Source organism: Sabethes cyaneus, chromosome 2, assembly GCF_943734655.1.
Source record: "Sabethes cyaneus chromosome 2, idSabCyanKW18_F2, whole genome shotgun sequence".
In the NCBI taxonomy this organism is placed as follows: Eukaryota; Metazoa; Arthropoda; class Insecta; order Diptera; family Culicidae; genus Sabethes; species Sabethes cyaneus.
Window position 1 is genome coordinate 8,309,783 of NC_071354.1, and position 19,719 is coordinate 8,329,501.

The 19,719-nt window shown below is 41.2% G+C and overlaps 1 protein-coding gene across 1 annotated transcript in view; it reads left to right on the plus strand.

Moving 5' to 3' along the window:
* The window catches only part of LOC128733595 (protein couch potato-like), a 31,265-nt gene that overhangs the window by 11,086 nt on the left and 460 nt on the right, over positions 1-19,719 (plus strand). The gene's annotated exons all lie outside the window — the stretch shown is intronic.

The window sequence follows — 19,719 nt, forward strand, 5'->3', positions numbered from 1 at the left end:
AAGACGAGAGGTCGAAAAATCGAAAAGTGGAAAGTCGAAAACTCGAGAAGTTGAAAGTCACAAAGTCAAAAAGTCGACAAACCAAAAAGTTACAAAGACGAAAAGCCGAGAAGCCCCGAAGTCGAAAGCTCGAAAAGTCAAAAAGTTCCAAAGTTGAAAATTCCAAAAATCTGAAAGTCGTACAATCGAAAGAGGAAAGTCGAGAAACCGAAAAGCCGAAATTTGAAAAGTGGAGTCGAGAAGTCGAAAGATCAAAAAGTCGAAAAGTTGAGAAGTCCCAAAATTGACAACTCGAAAGCTCGAAAAGCCAAAACACTGAAAATTAAAATTGAAATATCGAAAAGTCAAAAAGCCTGAAAGTCAAAGAGCTGAAATTTGAAAAGTTGGAAAGAGAAATGTCGAACAGTCCAAATGCGAAAAATCTAAAAGATGAATAGTTAGAAATTCGAATAGTAGAAAGTCAAAAGCTAAAATTTAAAATTCAAAAGTCAAAAAACAAAAGCTAAAACTCGAAATGAGAAGAGTTGGGATTATTACAAAAAGCAAAAATAAAGTAAGTAGTAAGGGGGAAATCCACCATCATTTCAAGGACATGCCAGTGTATGTGGGTAGACTTACAGTAGATCCAAATTTGATTATCAAATGAATATCACACTAATGCTGTTATAGAAGGACCAAAAGGGATTAGGCGGACCCACAAGCAGAGACACTTGTGCGCATTCCGGGGTTTTGAGATTTTCCTTCCAGTATTAGGATCCTTCCATGTAATAATCAATTTCGCTGCACCAGCTTTAACCCACGTGATTTTTTGTGAGAAGAAGAACTTGACATAATTGTTTCGGACCTTAAGGACTCTGGTTGGCAATCCACTCCATCATCCAGCCTTCCACAATTATGCTGTTCGTTGTTACAAAAAGCAAAAATAAAGTCCAAAAACTCGAAAAAGTCTAAAACTGTAAAAAACGTCAGTCCAATAAATCAGACTTACTCAGTCTGTCGAAAATTAAAAAAAAAAGAATAAAATATAAAGAACTAGACATATCGAAAAAGAAAATTTGGAAATAAGCTGAAAATTAGAAAAGTTTCAAAGTCCCAAAGTCGAAAAGACGTAAAGTTGAAATGATGAAAAGTCGAAGGTTCGAAAAGTAGAAAAGTCGAAAAATCAGAAAGTCGAAATATCGAAAGTCGAAAAGTCGAGAAGCCAAAAAGTCGAATACTGGAAATCTCGAAAAGCCAAAAAGCTAAAAATTACAAAAATTTCAAAGTCCCAATGCCAAAAAGTCCTAAAGTTGAAATGCTGAAAAGACGCAAAGATGTATGGTTTAAAAACCGAAAAGTTGGAAAGTCTCAAAGTCGAAAGCTCAAAAAGCCAAAAAGTTGAAAAGTCGAAAAGTCCCAAAGTTGAAACAATGGAAAGTTGAAAAGTAGAGAAGCCGAAATGTCGAAAACTCGAAAGCTTGAATAGCCAAAGAAGTTGAAAATCCCAAAATTTTCAAAGTCGAAATGTCGTATAGCCGAAATGCTGAAAAGCCGGAAAGTCCCAAAGCCGAAAATTCAAAAAATTGAAAAATCGGAAAGTCGAAAAATCGAAAGTCGAAAAGCCGAAAAGTCGAAAGTTGAAAAGTGGAAAGTGGAAAGTCGAGAAGTCGAAAAATCGAAACATCGAGAAGTCGAAAGTTCGAAAAGCCGAAAAGTTGAAAAGTAGAAAAATCGAGAATCCCCAAAGTCGAAACCTCAAAAGCTCGGTAAGCCAAAAAGCTGAAAATTAGAAAAATTTCAAAGTCTCAATGTCGAAAAGTTGTTAATTCTAAATGCCGTAAAGTCGAAAAATCAAAAATAAAAAACAAAACAAATAAACTAACAAAACAAATAAACGAACAAAACAAACTATACAAAATTATTAAATATATTGGATATGTCAGAAAAGGAAGGTGTTCGACGATGATTCTCAACGCGGATATTCGGAGAAAGCCTTTCTCCGCACATGTCAGAAGAGTTAAGATTGTCACAAAAACAAAAGAGGCAAAAATTACAAATGTTAAATCTGTCGAAATACACTCATATCTTCTTTAACACGGTTTATTTTTGTAATTTTTTATTTAAGCCATTGCAAATAATTTCAAAACTGTGCTCCCCCCTTGGAAATTGGCTTGAAAAATGGGGGGGGCAAAAAATAATTTGTAGGATATAAGTTAATTTTTTTTTCATAAAATCAATTGTCTGTGGGTTCTACAGCCTGAAAAACTCGAAAAATAAGTGTACGAGTTGAGTTAATGCTTCTAGCACGAAACAGACATGAAAATTCCAACAACGGAATTTCCGAAAATGGGCCGAAAATTTTTTCTTTCGTTTTTGTCTTTTTTCATAGATTTTTGCTTGGAAAATAATAACGTATATGTTAAAAGCAAGAATAGATTTGGTTTTCACGTTTAAATTTAAAGTAAAAACGCCTAAAATCAATTTATTTTGCTCGATTAAAAAAATCTTTTTGTTTTTTTTTCGAAATAATTTAACGTGAAACTGAAAATATTTTATATGTCAGAAAACAACGTCGTTAGCGCCTACGCTAAGATTGTCCTTCTAGAAAACTAACAAATTTATGATCGAAATTTTTTGCAATGATCAAATTACCCAGCATAATTAGAAAGAATAATTAGTTTTAGTCATGTTTTAGACAAAAAGAGTGAGTGCATGCATTTCTTTCCTTAGAAAAATGCGATGCAATAATGCGCAGATTTTTTATTCGTGTAATGTAATGCGCAGTAATGTATCCTACGAATACGCAACCTCACCCAAATGGCTGAGGTATAGAGGCATGAAAATTCAAGTAGAATCTTTAACTTGCATTGATTGGCATCCTGTGCTGTGTCTCGGGGTCCGAACCTACGAGCGCCAATTCATCAAACCATGTCTTCTATTTTTTTAATGTCCAACCTCATGGGGCTGGCAGAGTGGGGAAGTGGTTTCTATATGAAAACACAATTTTTAGTATTAGTCTAAAGTGTAATGTTCAGTATGCAGAAAACCCCGCCTTTCACGTTATCGAGAATAAAATATTTAAAATGAGGCAATCAAAATGATAACAATATTGCTTTACCACCCGGACAGCACAAGAAGGCCGGATCATGGATTTAATTATGGTAATGGCTAATGTTGGATTTTTTGGTGTGCTTTCAGCGTATGAAGACATAAACAGCATGGCAGGAGTATTTATTTTCACCTTTTTGGGTGCGCAGAATTAGGAGCAAACATGCGCAGAATTAGGAACATGGGCAAGAAAGTGCGCAGAATCAGGCACCGTGGATGAGTTTACAAAATATACTCAATTGTTGGTAGACTTATAATTCCCATATTTTTTACCAGATATTATAGACCGTAGCACTACACGTTGCTGCTAACCACGTTGTTAATTTAAATCCAGAATACTTAGAATAGCGGAAGAATCATAAAAATGTCTTAACTGCGCGGAATATGGTACGTTCACGGTACACAAAATTATCAAATATATTGGATATGTCTGAAGAGGAAGCTGTTCGATCGCAATTCTTAACGCGGGTGTTCGGGGAGAGCCTTCCCCCGAACGTGTCAAAAAAGTTAAGATTGTCACAAAAAAGGTACAAAAAAAATCAAAGATTTTAATCTGTCAACGTATCTTTAACGTGTTTTATTTTTGTAATTTTTTAATTAACGGAGTTTTTTACGACGATTTTTTGAACGAAAAATTGACAAATCCCAATTAAAGCGGTTCTTTACAGTGATTTTTGAATTCGGGCGGTTTTTTCCGAGGAGTTTTGGACTTTAAATAGTTTTTCCGGTGATGATTTATGATTTTTTTTGAAGAAAAGCCTTGAGTGTGTTGAAAAGTCAGTAAGTTGAAACAGTCAATATAAAATTGACTGAAGTTCAAAAATGGAACAACATTTAAAAATTAGAAAAATCAGAATAGCTAAACATAGATTCTGCAATACCAAGAACAATTAGAAATGTTGAAAAATTTGATTCAAAAAATTCAAAATATTTGAAGTTGTCAAAAAACTTGAAAAACTCACAAGAAAGTGAGAAATGTTTAAGAAATGCATAAAGTTACAATAAAAATTGTCAAAACTAGCAAAAGTATCAGAAAAAAAGAATTAAATTTTAAAATCAGAAGTTTAAACTGTCGAGGTTAATGTGAAGGGACTGAAAAAGAAGTGAAACAAATTCAAAACATAAAACGCAAAAGAAAAAAGTTGAAGTCAAAAAGGCGAAAGAGTAGGGACATTTAAAAGGTCTAAGAGTTGGAAATAAAATACCAAAAAAGTCGATAGAGGTAAATAAACTAAAAAATAAAGTCGAAAGTATTAGTGAAAAAAGTAACAAAAATTGTCAAATCTGAAAAAGTTAATGTAACACAGTTTCAAAATGTAAAACGTAAAATGTGAATGTAAGTGGAAGTGCAATTTGAATAAAAGATGATGAAGATTAAAGGAAAAAATCATAAGGAAATCATTGAGTTTGTTAGTTTCACAATAATGTATTAAATTTGATTTGATTTAATTCTTTATTTTAAAGGCTTTCAGCCTGCGGCTGGATCGCCTCTTTAATATGTATTAAATTGTTTAGATATTTTCTCATTAAATGTTGAAAACAAGCTAAAAATACAGCTTAATTAGGCACCTTTCGTTACCTGCGTACAGCCCAGTAATTATTGCTGCTCTTACTGTTGCCGACTCAAAGGCTTCCAGCAGCACAAAGTTTGTGATTCAAAAATTTCCAAGCATAGAATAACATTCACCGCCTTAATTATAAATCAATTGCTTCCTGCTAGCACAGTTCCTCACTGCACACCGCGTGTTTTGCCGTCTTCGACTCGCTGCAGAAAACGTTTCCTCCCTTCCCCTTTTTGCATTCTCTAAGAAAGTCAAAGCAGGCCTGGCTGACGTTTTGCGGAGAGCTACAAAGGAGAAAAACTGAGGGGTGGGACCGTTCGATTAGAAGACCCCGAAGTAGGCTGCTTGCTTTGCTTGTCTGCCTGCCCGCCTGCCTGCCTGCCAGCCAGCAGCACCGAACACGGAAAAGTTGAAGTTGAAGTTGAACTTTTCCTGCCACCTCTCTAAGCTAGGCAGTGGAGTGCATACTCCGGCAGGCAGGCCAGGCAAGCATCCAATGCCGCATATTAGTTTCATTCTTGCTCTTATTATTGTATAAATGAAAAATATTTACTCTTATTTATAGGCGCATCGAGGAGACTGAGGCGGAAACCAACCACCTTTCGCTCCTTCCTTGTACTTGTACCGCTCTACCAGCTGCCCGCTTTGCGGTGGCTGGTCCGGGCCTGGGGTTCGAACGAACGCAAAAACCAAACCTTCTTCCAGATGATGCTAATAATGCAAGTTCTCCTCGGTCGTGTATTGAATTTCGAGAGCGTGTGTTGTACGGTACACGGAGACCGGAGCATCCTTGGGCCCGTCAGAAGATGTGAAACTTAATTTAAATATAAATTTTCTATTATGTTTGAATTATAAATTTTGACCATTACATATTAAGACGTCGGGTTTTGTGGGGAATGTGAAAAAGGATACGTGCATGTTCCTACCACTCGAGTAGTCTGAACTTTGCTGCTGCTGCTGCTGCTCTGTCCGAGTTCGAGCAGCAGGCCTACTTCGTTTGAGTCCGGCAGTCCGGCAGTGTGAGTGATTGTGTGTGTGTGTGTGTGTGCACGGATGGAGTGCATTTGAGGGGAAAGTGCGGTTACTGCTTGGCTTCAATGGTTCCTTGGATCCTTGACCGGACCGACTGCAGTCACTTTTGCAAGGGTTTGTTTTTCTTAACCCGAGATACCGGTATTTTCCTGCCCTGTGCTCTTTTTTGCTGTCAAGGAAAAACAGGACCTATAGGAAGTTCTGCAGTTCGGTTCAAAGAAATAAAAACACAGGGTGTGAGGGTTGTGTTTTGACCGGTTGACTTGTTTCAGATTTTTTTTGATCATCTATAAGAACCCATTAACAACCGGGTGGTTGTTGGTTTGACGTTTGAATTAAAAATTTTCACACAATCTTCGAACACCGCCGACTGTGATTTAGTTACATTCGAAAGTTAATCACGAAAGGATATGTTTCTTTAGCGATTCAGCGGATTCGATCGTGTTTACCCTGCTACTGCTGCACACCGTCGCTCGGTCGTCGTCCGGCAGTCTCAAACGATGTTATTGATTACATCGTTTAACTGAACCGTCGTCGGTTCAGAAGTTTTGTGCTTTCCCCTACATGCCGTGTTGGTTGTAATTCGGTGTGGTGCATGTTAATGCGCTCCTCTGCTGTGAGGATCTACTGCCCGGCAATCTGCCTGCCATCTTACACGACGAAACCGGCTTTCCTCACTCATCCCTCACTGAGTGGTGCCGGTTAAGTCCATCCGGCATGCACTGATTTATTGATTTGCGACTGCGAACTGATCATTTCGATAATTGGTTTCGACCCTTCCCCTCCCCCCCCGGTTCGGAACGCGAGATCATTTTCAACAGCAGCGGTGAAGATCGGGCTTCCTGATGACGATCCGGAGCGCACATAGAAGGCCAGCAGCCAAACAGCCTGCAACGCCCTGGTTCGGTTCGAAAGAAGCAAAAAAAAACGCAAAACACATTCTTTCTTCGCATTGCATTTATCGGTTCATGTGCAACTATAGCAACAGCAGCAACAGCAGCAGTAACAACAGCTTACTTTGCCCGGTCGCGAGTGGAAAGGAAAGAGCATTTTTAATATTATTTCTCCTTACCAACAGACGTCATATGCATCTCATTAATAATTAATTACAAATTACATACGCCTACGTTTCTTCAATAAATTTTGCACTATGCAACGTTTATCGCTGTTTTACTCCGTCCGTCCTTCCTGTGAGTTGGTTTGGACTGGAGTGGAGTGGAATGCAGTGGAGTGCCGGCCGAGGCCGGGAGCCTCGATTTTGCGTTCTTGTTTAAGCACTTTTACACAGAAGTGAGTGTGTGTATAATTTTAATTCATCCACTAAATAATTTTTATGGTTTTCTCTGGTTGCTTTGCCTCTGGTCGGTGTATACGAACCGAACCGAACCGAGGGAGGTGCCGCACCGAATGCCCTACCGCAGTCAGTCATACCACCACCAGGACCAGCAGCAGCACCACCACAGTTTTTGCTCGTTCATACGCACAGAAAGAAGGAGGGCACAGTGGGAGATCCAATCGATCGAGCCTGGTAAGAACGGCGGCGGGAATTGATCGATTGTCAGCGTGATCGTTTGTTTTTATTTTCAGTTTTTATTATTTTTTCGGTTTTTTTTCTTTTTCGGGTGAGAGGCACTCGACGACTTGTGGCTTAATTTGTTTGATTTTTATTGTACTGTGAAGAAGGTTGAGGCTTCGCGTCGTACGCCCATCACCGTCTGTCACGCCATACGAACGAGCAGGATATGCGTTGATGATTCACTGCCAGCATCAAGGGATGAGCACGGTTTGCGGTTTTAATGGCACTTTTCTAATTGGCTTTTTAATTTGTAAGAATGTTGAAATTCCTTTTACAGTAGATAAAAACACAATGTTTTTATTCATTACACACTAGGTCACATGCTCAAGTTCGTTTAAGAGACATAAACGACTAAAAATTTTGTCGAAAACTATCTAACGCATTTGAACGATTTTCGTCGAGCGCAGCGAGCGCTTCTTTCACAGAGCGAACGAAACGCTCCCAAATCCCTCCCATGTGAGACGCACCGTGAGAATTGAATGTCCACTTTGTCCGAACTTCAGTTTCAGTTTCGTTCAGTTTCGAACAGTTTTCACAATCTTTACTTGACTGGCTCCCCGCGGTTGCGGACTTGTTGGCGGCCGTCTTTGAGGGTCAAAGCACCTAGCTTTACAAGGGAAGGTAGAGCTTCATCTAGTAGGGGCGCGTAGTTCTCGGTAACTCGTGGGTTATCTAATTGCTGAATGCTTAACCGAGGAGGGTGGCTTTGTTGCGAGGTATATACCGTCCATTGTTCTAGGCGCACATGTACTGCTACTAGGTAAGGTACCAGTGGATATCTTTGCGGGGAAAGAAAGTGCTTCTGATTACTAGGCCTCGGGAAGTTTAAAAGTTTATGTATCACAAAGCCTGTTCCTAGCTTGTTGGTCGCACCAACGCTCTAGTAAAATTGGGCTTTACTGCCATGAATCCTCCACACCTTCTCGCCTTTGCGGCAGATCTGAAGTGACATGATGCCGAACTTTCGAGGGTCTAGTTACTCCAGCAGGACCCGGTCACAACCCACGAAATTCGGCGATCTACAATTCCAGGTTGTTTACCCAATTACTTTTAAGGTACGATGCTGGGCGACGACGGTGGTTCGTCGCCTTTGTCTATGCTGAATGTTTCGAGTCGAATTTGCTTGATTATTCGTAGAATCCTGAGCAGTTACTTCCAAAACCGGAGTGCTTGTTTACGAGTCCGCCGAGGGGCGATAGATGATGAATATCACGGCGGGAGTTCCGCAAGGCTTTATCCTCGGCCCAACGCTTTGGAACGGGATAATTCTAAACGGGATAACTCTAAAACTGGTGTGCTTATCGTCGACTTTGCCAATGACATTGTCTTATTGGTGATAGGCGAAATACTAGAGGGGATGGAAATGTTAGTGACCGGAGTGATAAGAGCAAAAAAAAATAACCATAAATAGGAGGTCCTGCTGGTCAGTAATCGAACCTAATAACAAGGGCAAATATATGTTATTGTACTTCCCATCTATATTATTTTGGAGGAAGATAACCGATGCTACAAACAAAAACACATAAGAAGAATTCGAAAGCTAGTGAGAGAGGAATCGTTGGCTAAATGACAGCAAGACTGGGCCAGGACCGAGAATGTTAGATAGACGTATAGGCGTATACCGGTTATGTTAACCTCGTTGAAAAGGAATCATAAACAAGTCAGCTTTCACTTAACGCATTTTTTTCGGCAATCACCTTTATTTCTGTTTACGGCCATATCCTGCATTCTTACGAATAGTTTGTTTCGAATGAATAGAGCACAAATTTCATATTCGAATGAATAAAAGGAATTGATTCGAACGAAAACAAGAATACGAATCGACTTAACTTTCGAAAGAATACCATTCGAGCGAAAGTAAGAATAAAGGTGAATACCTGCACCAATTCGGACACGCAGCGACTCTTATCTGTCCAGAATGACGCGGCGCTACGCAATGAGATGCCGCCTTTGACCGTGCCGGGAGGATTACATTTGGAATACCGTCAATAATCTAATTGCGGGTTATGGTGTAGCAGCAATAAAAACAGAGAGACGACCAACGGACAAACAACGCTAACTAGGACACCTGGATAGACGTGGTGGAAGCGGAGCGGCAAGCAGAAAACCTGAAAGGAAGCAAGTCATGTAGGTCGCCATCCCTAGATCGGTACACGTCTCGATAGGTGAAGTGGCCAACTCAACGGAGCAGCTGCTATTGAGCTCGATAAGAAACCCTACAAGGATGGCCGTGAGGAGATGGAAGTCACGTCTCGGCAGGTCTAAGGAGTAATTCACAGGCACAGTCTCCCCCTGAAGTAATACTTAACGGTAGTTTGCGGAGGATTTCGGAAAGGGAAGTCAACGGTTGACGCTATCCGGCAGTAGTCGAAAAGTCAGCCCAACGGAAGCGACAACGGAGCCATCGCCATCGATATTACGCGGTCCGCGGTGATAACGACTGACGTCAAAATTGCCTTCAACAGCGCCAGCTGGGAGGCTACCGCCGCACCATGGAATGAAACCCAAATCTAGGTGGGCAAAAGTAATTAGTATCTTCGGAGAAAATTTGTTATTTCAACTTTCGCATTTTTTGGTGTATGTATATGACATGACGGTGACCATCATAGTAACCGAGTGCAACACATAAACTTTTTTATGGTTTAAGTTAGCTGAATAAAATGTTCAGCAAAATTAAAGAACATTAAATTTCGAGTAACTTTGCTTAAGAAATGAAAGTCCTATCTTTTATGGTTGATAGCCTGGAGCAATTGAAAATTTTTTGGTCGGGGTGGACCTAAAAAATCCGTTTTTTCTTAATATCTCCTTTCGTGTTTATTTCTCACAAATCTTGCCTTCTAAGCACTTCCACATCCAATGAAAATGCACGTTTTGTTTAAAGGAATCAAGTCGCTATGTCCTTCGGTTCTGTAGCTATAGCCATTTTTCCTAAAAAATATTCATTTTTCAAATGTCAATAACGTAAAAACTGCTCAAAAGCAGCAAACCAAATTTTGTATAGATGTTTAGTAATATATTAGCCACCAAAATTAATTGAAACCGCATCGGTCCAGGTCGGCCCTTTTTTGCTAGACCGTATTGAATAATGAAGGAAAAATAACCGTTTTACTTACCAAAATCACAATTTTTACATTAATAGAATGAATTGAAAAAGCGAAAAAAACATCTATACAAAATTTGATTTGCTGCTTTCGAGCACTTTTTACGTTATTGACATTTGAAAAATGCAGATTTTTTTAGGAAAAATGGCTATAGCTACAGAGCCGAAGGAGAAGGCGACTTCATTTCTTCAAATAAAATGTGCGCTTTCATTGAATGTAAAGTGCTCAGAAGGCAAGATTTGTGAGAAATAAACACGAAAGGAGATATTAAGAAAAAACGGATTTTTTTAGGACCGCCCTGTCCAAAAAACTTTAAATTGTTCCATCCTATCAACCATAATAGATAGAACTTTCATATCTTTAGCAAAGTAATTCAAAATTTAACGTTCTTTAATTTTGCTGAACATTTTATTCAGCTAACTTAAGCCATAAAAAAGTTTATGTTTTGCATTTGTTTACTATGATGGTCACCCTAGTGTCAAGTGCACCAGAAAATGCGAATATTGAAATAACTAATTTTCTCCAAAGATACTAGAATAACCTTGGACTAACGGTTTAAGCGTAATTACTTTTGTCCACCTAGATTTGGTTGATTTCATCCCACAGTGCGCCGCGTTACTGCATAGAATGAGAGTGCCTGACTACCTGATCGTATAAGATCCTGAAGAGTTACTTACAAAATCGAGTGTTGGTCTACGAGGCTACTAAAAGGTAGCGATTAGTGAAGATAACGGCGGAAATTCTCCAAGGTTTCATTCTTGATCCAACGCTATGGAATGGAATGTACAATGTTAACTCTAAAACTGCCTAAAGGGGAGCCAACGATCGTTGGCTTTGCGGACGTCATCGTACTGTTGATAGCAGGTGAAACGCCGGAAGAGGTAGAAATACAGGCCACGGAGGCAATCGGTATGATTGATATATTAATGCAAGGAGCAAGCAGTAGTAAGCATCGACTTCTAGCTAGTGTTCCTTTTCGATGTTCAGGTCCTGGAGGTCCAGATTTCAGTGTTGAAGACCAATCGAAATGTAGCGAGTTGGACAACAAATTCTGACTGATGGACATGTGATTCGCGAGTACACATACAACTGGTATCACACTAGTGAAAAATAGCGAAAGAAAATCAGATGAATCCCGAAAGTTGCCAGAGATGACTCGCTGTAAGATATAACTCAGTAGAGAGAGAGATAACTCAGTAAGATGAGCTAGAATCAAGGAGTTGAGATGCAAAACACGGCTCAAATTCATCGCTGTAGGCTGGAACTTCCACATAGAGAAATCCTGTAGGCCCAGAGAACGGCCTGTCAAACACGCAGAGCACTTTGACTCTCCTCGTTTCGGCTTAATTCGAAGGGCAATGTTTGTCACCAGCAGAGCAGATACTGTACAAAGTCTAAATTGCAGCCACAAAGAATAGCCCAAATCTTGATCGTTTAACCAACTGCATGCGACTGACCGTGCTCAGTAGTCAGGTCCTTTAACACGGTCGGAATCAAAATAACACTGTTCAGATCGAACTGTTCAGAAAGTTCGTCGCATCGGTAGCACAATGTATCGCTGTCGAGATAGTATATTGCTGGCTATATTGATGGCTCTGCAGCGAAAATGGCGGAAAGACAAAGGGGGGAGCCGTGAAAGCAGTAGCGGGCATCCGGTATCAGGATGTTCTATTGTTGGGGAAGCCTCCGTCGATGTAGAACAGATCTACCGCAAGCGACTGGTTAAGTTGACTGCACATATCCGACGTTTAGGCCGTTGGTTTTTCGGCCTTTTTCAAAGATTTCCTTTGAAAAAGGCCGAAACCAACGGCCAAAACGTCGAATATACAACAAATATCGTTTTCAAATCATTTTCGTAGACTGCAAACGCCGTATATCGAAACCATTTTACTGATGTATTGCAAACTTGTCCCAAATTGTCACTGACCGTGACATCAAATGACGGAAGCGCTCACATGTCTATAATACGGTTTGCGAAAATTGAGTGTTTGATTTTTAGAAATACTGTAATCAGTGCTCAAAGTAGCGAGGTGGCGATTCTCTTCAGCAGCTGAAAAAATGCAAGTTTTTTGACAACAATTATATTTCTTGTCGAAAATACGGTAAATTGTGTTTGTGTGAATCACATCTATGGTTAAGAAATTCAAGACTTTGAACTTATCAAAAGATTTTGAAAATATGAACAAAATACTGCATTTTGAGTTCATTTATTTTCAACTGATTAAAATAGGCGATCCCTGATTAATCTGTTCCTTACCCGTTAACAAAGGTAAAAAGTAGAAACTAGGGTACGGGAGTGTATTTCCAGCCCATTAAGCGGTAGCCTGAACAATATTCAAAAATTACGTTGAAACTATATTTATTCGAGACAACATTTTTATACCAGTTGATAGAATATTATTTACTGAATATCGGCGTGTATTTTGGTCTTAATGAAACGCTACTGAATTTGAGTTATAGTCGCGAGAAATGATAAAGTCGCTGCGGCTTAATTGGGCTCATTTTCTATAGTGGTGTCTGTGTTTTTTGAATCCGACAGGCCGAAATAGCCTGCACAGGGACTAGATGCTTTGCAAAAACAGATCAAAAGAGAGAACGATGAATAACGTGTCGCTATTGCCTACATTCCGGACTCATTGAAGATAATTAGTTTTGCAGTAACAGCTGACAGCTTGCTGCTGGCGCTAGTGTATCATTGAATCGTTCATATACATTAGCACCAGAAGCAAGTGGTAGTCACTCAAATACTATGTCAGCACGATAGAAGCGTTTCAGGCGTTCAGGCCTCACATATTGGTAGTAGTGAAAATAACGCACCATATGCTGGAATTAAAAACAAAATGCTGCTAATGGCTAGTGTATGAAAATTGATTTATATTTTCATATCAGAGGGGAATTTTTGTGTTCTTCTGTGATAAAAAGAAGTAGAATTGTTCTGTGATAGCATATTCACAGCTCTTTAGTTTCTAGAATAAGTAAACGTGATCATAATTGTGTGTTTTCCAAACCATCATCAAGAGTGGATACGTGTAAGCGATTGCTGCTGGTTTTGTCAGCCTGGTTACGTGCAAGTGGAAAAACAGAGGTTTTGATGTTTATTGAATAAAATTTAGCAAATTACTTACATTTTTACATTACCTACATTACCACCATTACTTACATTACCTTCCCGTACTCTATTTCTTTCAAATCGGTTGTTTAAATAATATTTCACAGTGCGACTCGCAGACTTAATTAATATTGAAACGGAATTGCAAGGCAGCAGCATCTGTTAGAATCTATACCTATAAAAAAGGATTTCTGTCGGTCTGTCTGTCTGTCTGTCTGTCTGTCTGTCTGTCTGTCTGTCTGTCTGTCTGTCTGTCTGTCTGTCTGTCTGTCTGTATGTCTGTCTGTATGTCTGTCTGTCTGTCTGTCTGTCTGTCTGTCTGTCTGTCTGTCTGTCTGTCTGTCTGTCTGTCTGTCTGTCTGTCTGTCTGTCTGTCTGTCTGTCTGTCTGTCTGTCTGTCTGTCTGTCTGTCTGTCTGTCTGTCTGTCTGTCTGTCTGTCTGTCTGTCTGTCTGTCTGTCTGTCTGTCTGTCTGTCTGTCTGTCTGTCTGTCTGTCTGTCTGTCTGTCTGTCTGTCTGTCTGTCTGTCTGTCTGTCTGTCTGTCTGTCTGTCTGTCTGTCTGTCTGTCTGTCTGTCTGTCTGTCTGTCTGTCTGTCTGTCTGTCTGTCTGTCTGTCTGTCTGTCTGTCTGTCTGTCTGTCTGTCTGTCTGTCTGTCTGTCTGTCTGTCTGTCTGTCTGTCTGTCTGTCTGTCTGTCTGTCTGTCTGTCTGTCTGTCTGTCTGTCTGTCTGTCTGTCTGTCTGTCTGTCTGTCTGTCTGTCTGTCTGTCTGTCTGTCTGTCTGTCTGTCTGTCTGTCTGTCTGTCTGTCTGTCTGTCTGTCTGTCTGTCTGTCTGTCTGTCTGTCTGTCTGTCTGTCTGTCTGTCTGTCTGTCTGTCTGTCTGTCTGTCTGTCTGTCTGTCTGTCTGTCTGTCTGTCTGTCTGTCTGTCTGTCTGTCTGTCTGTCTGTCTGTCTGTCTGTCTGTCTGTCTGTCTGTCTGTCTGTCTGTCTGTCTGTCTGTCTGTCTGTCTGTCTGTCTGTCTGTCTGTCTGTCTGTCTGTCTGTCTGTCTGTCTGTCTGTCTGTCTGTCTGTCTGTCTGTCTGTCTGTCTGTCTGTCTGTCTGTCTGTCTGTCTGTCTGTCTGTCTGTCTGTCTGTCTGTCTGTCTGTCTGTCTGTCTGTCTGTCTGTCTGTCTGTCTGTCTGTCTGTCTGTCTGTCTGTCTGTCTGTCTGTCTGTCTGTCTGTCTGTCTGTCTGTCTGTCTGTCTGTCTGTCTGTCTGTCTGTCTGTCTGTCTGTCTGTCTGTCTGTCTGTCTGTCTGTCTGTCTGTCTGTCTGTCTGTCTGTCTGTCTGTCTGTCTGTCTGTCTGTCTGTCTGTCTGTCTGTCTGTCTGTCTGTCTGTCTGTCTGTCTGTCTGTCTGTCTGTCTGTCTGTCTGTCTGTCTGTCTGTCTGTCTGTCTGTCTGTCTGTCTGTCTGTCTGTCTGTCTGTCTGTCTGTCTGTCTGTCTGTCTGTCTGTCTGTCTGTCTGTCTGTCTGTCTGTCTGTCTGTCTGTCTGTCTGTCTGTCTGTCTGTCTGTCTGTCTGTCTGTCTGTCTGTCTGTCTGTCTGTCTGTCTGTCTGTCTGTCTGTCTGTCTGTCTGTCTGTCTGTCTGTCTGTCTGTCTGTCTGTCTGTCTGTCTGTCTGTCTGTCTGTCTGTCTGTCTGTCTGTCTGTCTGTCTGTCTGTCTGTCTGTCTGTCTGTCTGTCTGTCTGTCTGTCTGTCTGTCTGTCTGTCTGTCTGTCTGTCTGTCTGTCTGTCTGTCTGTCTGTCTGTCTGTCTGTCTGTCTGTCTGTCTGTCTGTCTGTCTGTCTGTCTGGCTGTCTGGCTGTCTGGCTGTCTGGCTGTCTGTCTGTCTGTCTGTCTGTCTGTCTGGCTGTCTGGCTGTCTGGCTGTCTGTCTGTCTGTCTGTCTGTCTGTCTGTCTGTCTGTCTGTCTGTCTGTCTGTCTGTCTGTCTGTCTGTCTGTCTGTCTGTCTGTCTGTCTGTCTGTCTGTCTGTCTGTCTGTCTGTCTGTCTGTCTGTCTGTCTGTCTGTCTGTCTGTCTGTCTGTCTGTCTGTCTGTCTGTCTGTCTGTCTGTCTGTCTGTCTGTCTGTCTGTCTGTCTGTCTGTCTGTCTGTCTGTCTGTCTGTCTGTCTGTCTGTCTGTCTGTCTGTCTGTCTGTCTGTCTGTCTGTCTGTCTGTCTGTCTGTCTGTCTGTCTGTCTGTCTGTCTGTCTGTCTGTCTGTCTGTCTGTCTGTCTGTCTGTCTGTCTGTCTGTCTGTCTGTCTGTCTGTCTGTCTGTCTGTCTGTCTGTCTGTCTGTCTGTCTGTCTGTCTGTCTGTCTGTCTGTCTGTCTGTCTGTCTGTCTGTCTGTCTGTCTGTCTGTCTGTCTGTCTGTCTGTCTGTCTGTCTGTCTGTCTGTCTGTCTGTCTGTCTGTCTGTCTGTCTGTCTGTCTGTCTGTCTGTCTGTCTGTCTGTCTGTCTGTCTGTCTGTCTGTCTGTCTGTCTGTCTGTCTGTCTGTCTGTCTGTCTGTCTGTCTGTCTGTCTGTCTGTCTGTCTGTCTGTCTGTCTGTCTGTCTGTCTGTCTGTCTGTCTGTCTGTCTGTCTGTCTGTCTGTCTGTCTGTCTGTCTGTCTGTCTGTCTGTCTGTCTGTCTGTCTGTCTGTCTGTCTGTCTGTCTGTCTGTCTGTCTGTCTGTCTGTCTGTCTGTCTGTCTGTCTGTCTGTCTGTCTGTCTGTCTGTCTGTCTGTCTGTCTGTCTGTCTGTCTGTCTGTCTGTCTGTCTGTCTGTCTGTCTGTCTGTCTGTCTGTCTGTCTGTCTGTCTGTCTGTCTGTCTGTCTGTCTGTCCGTATGTTCCTTATAGAATCGAAAACTACTGAACCGATCAGCGTGAAAATTTGCATGTAGAGGTTTTTGGGGCCAGGAAAGGTTTTAGTGATGGTTAGAGGACCCTCCCCACACTAAGAGGGGTGTCTCCCATACAAATGAAACACATATTTCTGCATAACTCGAAAAACAATCAAGCAAATAGAACAAAATTTGGCATGTGAAACTTTCGAGGGCAAGAATATTTTCTATGGTGAATTAGGACCCCTCCCTATTTTAGGAGAAATTCGAGACTCTTCCATAAAACATTAGTCAAAAACAAGACCACAAAAGCTATTTATAGTAACACTAGATCATTCAGAACGAAACGGCCGCGAGTGTTGCCGGTGAACCGCCGTCGGAAGCGCCGCCCACTGGGGGGAGGCAACTCCCCGCAGAAATCACTACTGTCTAGGTTTATTTGTTTTCCTAGGTCTACCTGGGTTTTCAGGAACGAGCGACAGTGAGTAAGGAGAGGATCGCGAAATGGTACTTTCCACAAAAAAATTTTCCGTGAAATGGTACATTCCGCTTAAGGTTTTTCGCAAAATGATATTCGGCGAAATGTTGTACAATCACGGCGAATATTACTATCCGCTTTCTGGCTATGCAATGAGGGGACAGGAGAGTTATTTTCTACTTTACTGTGAGGAAAAATTGCAAATTTTTATATTAATCTACCCATCCCTGGTAACTAATAAGCATTAACATAAGCAGCAAATCAGCATATCTGGCATTTTTTACTGCACGTTGTTGTATATTAGCTTTTTGACTGCATAGGTGTTGTAAATTATCATCCAAAATTGTATTCAAATTCTTCGTGTTGTAATTAGCTGTAAATTAGCATTGTCAGCACTATAAGAAGGTTATCAGTAAAGTAGCTGTATATTTTGCTAAAATAGCATTTAAGTAGCATTTAAGGTGACTTAAATGCTTATTGGCCTACATTTGAATAGCATTGGTGATGCTTATTGGTTACCTGGGATGCTTTCATAGTTACGTAACTGCCAAAATCAATCATCTAAGGTTGAACTCCTCAGAAACTTGCAAAACTCGAGATTGTGACAAAGGTCATCCGAGATTCACGATTTATGTACAACACAGTTTAAATTGTAGCAATACGAAGTTTGTCGGATTAGCTAGTGAATAAATAAATAGCAAATTTTCAATTTTTCTTATTAGCAAAGTTAGCATAAACTATAAGTCAAATTGGTTTTCTGTCCTACAATGTTCACTGTTATTTTCAAGTTTTGAGCAGCTTGTCTTCAAAAACAAATTTAAAATTTAACACAAATTTTCATCAAATTCACATTATGATTACATTCAGGCTTATAATATAGAACCAAAATAAAAATTTTGAAAAATTCAACTTTCATGTGCGCTGAAGTTTGTCCAGTTTCAAATCATATTCGTTCACTATTCCATGTTCGTCAAGCGAACGTTAATTAACTTTAGCTAAAGAATTATTCAGCACTTGACAGACATCTAATAAGAATCTAAAAGTTTTTAATGCAAACTCCATTCCGGTTTAGTTCAGCTTCTAACTCACCGTGAAAGCACTTTCAATTCAAACATTTTAGCGCAGTCTAAGTCAGTCAGCCAGTCTCTGTAAGGGAGCGGGGCGGGGGCCTCCAACCGGTCCGCAGAGTCAGAGGCTGTCATCGCAGGGCCAAAAACCGTCCCGCTGCTGGCTGGCTGGTCCGTAAAATGGCCCCGTAGTGCGATCCGCGCGATTCGAGCGCAGATAATAAATAATAAGTGAGTAATGAATTAAATGGCACATTAAATTATTTTAGAATTACATCGCCAAGCACCAGCGCGCGTCCAAGTGGGAGGGGTCTCCGGCGGTCGTGTTGATACGTTTGTGGGGGTCATTGTCATTGTTTATAGCTGAGAGGACGCGTTTAGCGTTGTCCGTCGGACAAGCGGGCGTGCGTGTGTGCCACTACTGACCGTAAGGAAGGAAGGACTGATTGGCACTGTCCACACCTACCAACCAACCAACCAACCAACCAACCAACCAACCAACCAACTGAAAAGCAAATTTCATTTCAAGAAAGGCGCAGCAGCCTGCAGCCACAGCCACAGCTCAGCAGGCTGTGGCAAAGTTGTAAAATTTAAATAACCTACAGGCGATGATCGCACAGTGCACCACGTGCGATAAGGATTTGCTACTTTTCCACGCTTTCGCACGCGTTTTTCTGGTCCCCGTTTTTCTTGCGTTCCCGTTTGTTCGGGGTTTCGCGGACCCTATCAAGAAGAAGCGCAAACGGGGTGAGGTTCTATTTGGGATGATAGTCCCGACGCATGGTTTGCTGCGTGTGTTTTTTTTTCATTTTGGGTTAAAATGTTTGAATTTAAAATTCGTACTTTTCCCCTTCTTTCACCGTGGCAGATTCAGTGCGCTGCACTTCGCTGGGTGTGAAACTAAAGGGTACTCGTTCTGTTTATTCTCCGGTGAGCTTATTTACTGCAGACGCAGGGGTGATTTTTTCTTTATCTGAATCGTTATTTCCGAGTGTTGAATAAAGGAAAATAATTGCACTCGGAAGGTTTTAGGTTCATTGGCATGCCGCTGGTAGTCGGATTTGCTCTATTTCAAATCGATAACAGTGAAAGGGAACATCAAGATAAAAGACACACACGCATGGTAGGGAGATTTTATTTTTATTAAAAATATCTTCGTTTTTGCACATAAAATATGCATGTATAATGCGATTAGTCTGTTTCGGAAAGGGATAAGGCGGCGAGTTGATAAAATCAACGTCGCGATTCGAACAATTATTGTTTGTCATGTGCCAAACCCGTCGCCTACTTTTTCCTACAAAAACTTTCCATTCGCTTGCTGTGACGGTTGATTCCCCACCCGCTTCCGCCCGCTTGTCTGCCGTTTTAGCAGGCGGTGTTTTTTCTCCTACTTCTCCATTACTGCTCCTCAAACAGAGAACGTTTCATTTAGCATATTGTAAATTCGTCCGATTCTGAGTTCTGCACCACCCTGCGCGCCACCATTCGCATTCGTATTTGCATCGATGGATGGGTGGCCGAAGTGGGTGGGTGGGGTGAAGCATAAAAACCTCCTCATTTACCACAACAGTGTCCCAAAGTCTCACTCGACTCTGACCACCACCCATTTTCTGTAGTTGAAAACAATTCCTATCGGTCCTTGTTTTCCATACTCAATCTACTTTTCCATTTTTACCGATAGATTTTAATCAGCATCATTGAATGTATTGTTAGACGTCATTTAAATTTTAAATAAGCTTAAGAATGCTCGACATATACCTACCTACTCACATACACACGGTCCCGATCGGGTATAAATTAATCGAAGTGTGCGATGCGATGCTTTCTTGTTCGGTCGACCGTCCGTCCATCGGTCACTGTGAG